Below are 6,444 nucleotides of genomic sequence, written 5' to 3' on the forward strand. Positions count from 1 at the left end.
GAAAGGTTTAACCAGATTTGGAAAGAAGGGGAAGTTGAGTCCTAAGTATATTGGACCATTCGAAGTACTGCGACGAATTGGAAAGGTGGCATATGAATTGGCGCTACCTCCGCAAATGCAACATCTGCACAATGTATTTCATGTTTCTCTTCTGAAGAAGTATAATGCTGATGCGAGCCATGTGATCGAGTTGGAACCAGTAGAAATTCAACCAGATTTGTCTTATATAGAACAACCAGTTCGAATCTTGGACCGTAAAGAGAGGGCGCTTAGAAATAAAGTTGTACCTCTAGTTAGAGTATTGTGGAGAAATCCACTAGTTGAAGAATCAACTTGGGAATTAGAGAGTGAAATGCAAGAAAAGTATCCCCATCTATTTGCTTAGACTTGATTCTGGGGACAGAATCCTTTTAAGGAGGGTAGATTGTGACGACTGAGAATTTTGTGATGTAATTAAGTGAATAAAGCGAGATTTATGTGAAGTGATTATAATTATATGATTAAGTGTTGATTAATTGTCTTTACTGTATATTAGAATCTAGGAGCGTAAATAGAAGCGTTCCAATTTAAGAGTCAGCTTAGGAGTTAAGCTGTGTTGTCGGGCCGTCAAGTAGAACGGAACCCGTCCTAAAAAGGGGTTAAGATATTTAAAATGTGAACTATTTGTTATTATGTGAAATAAAATGTTTAAGTAAAGTATTGCATCCTAGTGACGAGTCGATCAATAATGAGAAGTGTAATTGAAACGCTGAGTGTCGGGCTGTCAGGCTGAACGTGACCCGGTACGCATAAAGATTAAAGAAGGACAAATTTTATAATCAGACATGAGTTGAGATGTGTTCGTATGTGTGCTTACTTGTCTGTATGCATGATTACGTGATATATTGACATTTTTATGAATTTAAGGGAATTATTTGATTTAAACAAGGTTTATTTAACCTTCGCGCATTTTTATAAAACTATCTGAGTAAGATAAAGGCATGGGATTTGTTCTGTTATCGTCATAATAGTCCTAGAGACTTTTTAAAAATGATGGACGGATTTATTTGCTGGTCGTTGTATTTTAAATTGATTTTTATGTGATAAAATGCTGTTACTAGCACGAACTTGCGAAAATCATATAAAATCAACCGTATGCTCAAAAGTCTATTGTGATTAATGGTTGGAAATATAATTTCGAGATCTACGTTTTAAAATTGTCAATCGCTATAATTTTCAACTTTCTAAGAGAGAGATATTTATTATTTCACCAATATTCTATGGGAGTAAAAAGAGAAAGGAAAATCAATTTAAAAAGGGAATTAGTAAATTTCTAAATTGCCCTTGTCCATATCATTATAAACTCATTTCCCCCCCCCCTTCCTTTTCTTTCTTTCTCCCATGAACACTTTTCTCTCTTTCTTTCTCACTCTCTCTCGGTTACTCTCTCTCTCTCTCGGCTCTCTTCTCTCTCTCGGTATACCTCTTGTTCCTTTGATAAATCTCACCAATTATTCCCAAAATCTCTTGATAAACACATATATGTAGGTAGAAGAGTGTGCATGTGTGTATATCCACTTGCATGTAGAGGTGTATGCTCGATGTGTGTGTGTTTACCTGAGAGCTTCTCGGTTCTTGTTGTTCTTGTTGATATCATCTTGTTTAAGCATGATTCTTTGCAAATGAATGGTATATGAGATGTGCATGTTAGTTGTTTTGAGTAATTAATGGAAAAAATGGGGGTTTCGTGGTTGGACACCCACGATTGAGGGCACCACCGTGAAGCCACCGCCACCGGTGATGAACTCCGGTGAACCGATGGTGAGTGATAATGTTATAACTGAGCTCTAGCATTCATAAATCTTATCTTTGGTGATTGCATGTAGTGATTTGTTTAGAACCCAAATAAGTTTTTGATTTCTAAAAGTTAATGAGTTGATTCTGTTGATTTAAATGGTTGTGGATGTTTATTCTAGGATAATGATGATGGATTAGAATGATTAATGATTTAAGAATTGAGAAAAATGTTTGCATGTGTTATTTCTTGAAAACCCCGAATGGAATCTTGATTTTTAGAAGATCAACATGATTTTTAGTAATGGAAATGACTTGTTGATGTTTATCCTTGGAAATTATTGGATAATTAGAGTGTTTGGTAGATAAATTACTTAAATGGTTGCATGCATGTCTTGATTGTTGGAAATTTCGAATAAGGGTTTGTGTTTCTTTTGAGATTTAAGTATGTTGATTGATAAAAATGATTTTTATGATTGTTTTAAAGGTATTTGGACTTGTATAGTTGATTGGATGCTTGAGAAATCAAAACTGAGGATTGCATGTTGAAGATTTTGGTTCGACATTGTACTAATAAAAGGGAAATTTGATTTTGTGACTTGATCTTGGTATAATATAAGTTTAACTAGGAAGAGATGAGATTTGCATGTTGATTAAAAGAGGGGAAAATGATTCTTTAAAGGTTCTTGAATGAGTTATGTGTTTATGAGAACTAAGTGAGAATTTGATTGCTTTTGTGATTGATATATGCAATAAGGCCGAATAGGCCCTAAGGACTTAAAGTCAAACACTTGGTTTTGATGATTGAAAGGATGATTGAATATGTATAAGTGAATATCTATGGAATTGTTTGTTTGATTATAGTATGAGGCTCAAATTAAGGATTAAAAGAAAAAGGGAACTAAGCTATTTGATATTAAAGAATTATAAGTGATAGTTATATGGTCGTAAAGATTTAGTTGTGAATAAATTACTCGTAAGAGTTATATTGGTGTGAATTGAAGAATAATTAAGGTTAAGCAAGTATGAGTTGATTGATGAGTATATAAAAATATAAAGGCTATAAGAAAGGAATGTGTTATGTGCATATGTGTATAAGCTATACTCGTATATTTGTGTCAAGAGTATAATTGAGCTATCGTATTGAGTGATCGTTCCGGGAACGAGAGTTGAGAAACTGATTAAGGCTTTGATTTTTATTTTAGATTCGGAGCGTGAGGAAATTCAGGCTAGGAAAGGAAAGGGTATACTAAGTGGCAGTAGTTCAACCTTCAGGAAAGCGAATTCAGGCAAGTAACTCTACTTACTTATGAAATTGTTATAGAAAGGATATTGTTCATGCCATGTAGAGTATTGAACTGTTTTAGTGATATACCATGTTATTGATTCTTGAGATACCCTATCATTGTACTTGTGAACTTGTTACTGATAAGATTATTGTTTAAACCTTTTGGTAACCTTTTCTTATCCTAATTACTTGTTAAGCCATGAACTGTCATAAACCCTATAATTACCTTTACGAACCCCTTGTAATGATACCTTATTTTTTAATCACCATATTTCCTACTGATCCTTGAAACAGATATTGATCCTTCTAATTTAAGTACCTTGTTATCCCTGATTCAGAATCCTTAGAGTTGTTCCTTGCTTGTCTGTGAATCGCTTCCTTAACTTTGATTTCTTGGAATTTGACTTAAGAATGAGTTTCGACTCGAAAGAGTCCGAATGATTTCATATTCTTGGTAATGATAAAATGAATTTAGAAAACCTACTTTTTTCCAACTCAAGTTTTTCCAAATGAATTCCTGATGGATTGGATAGGACGTAAGAGGCTGGTGGGACTAGTCCAGTCATTGTAAGAGGATAATGGGGCTAGTCCAGTTTAAGGCTGAAATTATGCCGTATGGTACCTTAATGACCGGATGGAGGTCGGTACGAGCTGATCACCCGTATTATAATGAAATGAAAAGATAAAGCAATCCAATCAAGGGTTCTATATTGATTATTTAAAATGGAACTGAAACTTCCTGTTCAGTAATTGATTTTTGAAAATGAAAAATGGTTTATATTGTTGTGAAAAGAGTTGATTGTGATATTGTGAAGCTTAAAGCTCGTGAACCCTGATTTTAATCTGTTGATCATATAATTTAGTCCATATAATGAAAATATTATCGCTTTCCTTTCTGAAAGGTCTGTTTAGATCCTTTAATGATTTGTGATGAATGTCGGCTTTCCCCCTGCTTCGAGCCTTGTTCCTTGAAAGCCCCACATTTTTTCCTTCATAACTCTTTCATAGCCCAAAAGACAGAAATCTGCCACCTAGAAATGATAAAGTAGAATGCCTGAGATTGGTAAAGTATATTGTGGATTTTATATCGTAGAACTGCTTTATAGTTACTTGCCGAGTTTTATACTCATATGTTTTGTTTTAGTCTAACCATGGCAGTTAAGCAAGAAGATGTCCAGGCTTAGGTGCACTGCTCGTAAGAGCGTACCTGGTGGTCCCTACCGTGTTGAGGGCTTCCGGTTGCCAGAGCAGGTAGTGGTGTTTTTGAGTGAGCAAGCGCTTAGTTAGAAAAGTGTAAAGATACAATGGGTTATTTGTCGGTTCCTAGCCGGAATCGATTATATTTATTTATTGGAATTTTGGGGTTGTAAGTTATATGTTATGATTGGTAGTTGTAATCTTGTCTCATACTTTATCTTGTTTGATCCTTTTAGTAGCTAATCGGGGTTTATGCTTATTTAATTATTAGATTAAAGGTGTGTGGGTCCTCATTTCCTAATCCTGAGATTGAGGGTGTCACATTAGTAATATCTACTGATGAACCAGTATCTTTATCTAACTTGGTTGCAGTGTCCATGGGAGTTGAGGCAGTAGAACTGTCTTGCATTCCAAATTTCTTGAGTAGATTTCTGGTATACTTGGATTGACTGATGAAAGTACCATCTTCAGTTTGTTTGACTTGAAGTCCCATAAAGTAACTCAACTCTCCCATCATACTCATTTGATATCTTGACTACATTAGCTTGGAAAATCTTTCATAAAGCTTTGTATTTGTAGAGCCAAAAATGATATCATCAACATATATCTGTACCAGAAGTAAGTCCTTTCCATGGTTGAGGTAGAATAAAGTCTTGTCAATTGTGCCTCTGTTAAATCTACTTTCCAGAAGAAATTGAGCTAAAGTCTCATACCATGCTCTTGGAGCTTGCTTAAGGCCATAAAGTGCTTTGTCAAGCCTGTAGAAATGATTGGGAAATTTAGGATCTTCAAAGCCTAGAGGTTGTTCAACATATACCTCGTCTTCCAATTCTCCATTGAGAAAAGCACTTTTCACATCCATTTGAAAGACTTTGAACTTTTTGTGAGCAGCATAAGCCAGAAAGATTCTTATGGCTTCTAATCTAGCAACTGGTGCAAATGTTTCATCATAATCAATGCCCTCCTGTTGAGAGTAGCCTTTAGCAACCAGCCTTGTTTTATTCCTTGTAATTATGCCATCACTATCAGTTTTGTTTCTGAACACCCATTTAGTACCAACAATAGATCTGTTCTTTGGTCTTGACACTAAGGTCCGTACTTTATTTCTTTCAAATTCATTTAACTCTTCCTGCATTGCTTGCACCCAATCAGCATCTTGAAGAGCTTCTTCCACTTTCTTTGGTTCAGTCTGAGATAGAAAAGAATGATAGAGACATTCATTTGATGTTGCAGTTCTAGTTCTGACACCTGCTTCAAGATCTCCAATTATTAAGTCAGGTGTGTGTGCCTTAGTCCACTTCCTTGCAGATGGAAGTTGTTCTCTAAAAATGGATCATCCTCCATGATCCATGCTGTCTTCATCAGCATTTTCTGATGCTCCCCCTATAGTTATGCTCTCTGAGACTTCAGAATTTGAGTTGGATCCATCAGGATTTGAAGAATCAGAGTTTCCAGAATTATCAGAACTTGATGAATCAGAACTTGAAGAACCAGTGACAGATTCTGATGCTTCTTGAGAGTTTTGAGTTGTGGTAGGATCTTCAGCTTGCTCCCCCTGGACAGGTGCATTTTCCGTTGGAGTTGTTACCACAGTTTCAATGACATCAGAATTTAACCCGCCAGAACTTACATAATCAGGATTTTAGTCATCATAATTTACAGAATCAGAATTTAAATCTTCATTTTTAAATCTCAGCTGATCATGATCATTGAAATCTTCAAGTCCAGTAATCTTCTTATCATAAAAAGATACATTGAAAGATTCCATGATAACCCTTGTTCTTAAATTGTAGACTCTAAAAGCTTTTGTGGAAAGTGGATATCCAACAAAAAATCCTTCATCAGCTTTTAGATCAAATTTTGACAGCTGTTCAGGATGAGTCTTAAGAACAAAACACTTGCATCCAAATACATGAAAATACTTCAGATTTAGCTTTTTTTTCTTCACCATCTCATATGGTGTTTTTCCATGCTTGTTTATGAGTGTAGCATTCTGTGTAAAACAAGCAGTCTGCACAGCTTCAGCCCAAAAGTAGGTTGGTAGCTTTGCTTCATCAAGCATAGTTCGTGCAGCTTCAATGAGAGTCATGTTCTTTCTTTCTACAACTCCATTTTGCTGTGGAGTTCCATTATCACTCCTTATGATTTTAACAGAATCTTTGACCAATTTATCCAGCTGTTTGACA

This window comes from Apium graveolens, chromosome 5 (assembly GCF_009905375.1).
Source record: "Apium graveolens cultivar Ventura chromosome 5, ASM990537v1, whole genome shotgun sequence".
NCBI classification, from domain to species: Eukaryota; Viridiplantae; Streptophyta; class Magnoliopsida; order Apiales; family Apiaceae; genus Apium; species Apium graveolens.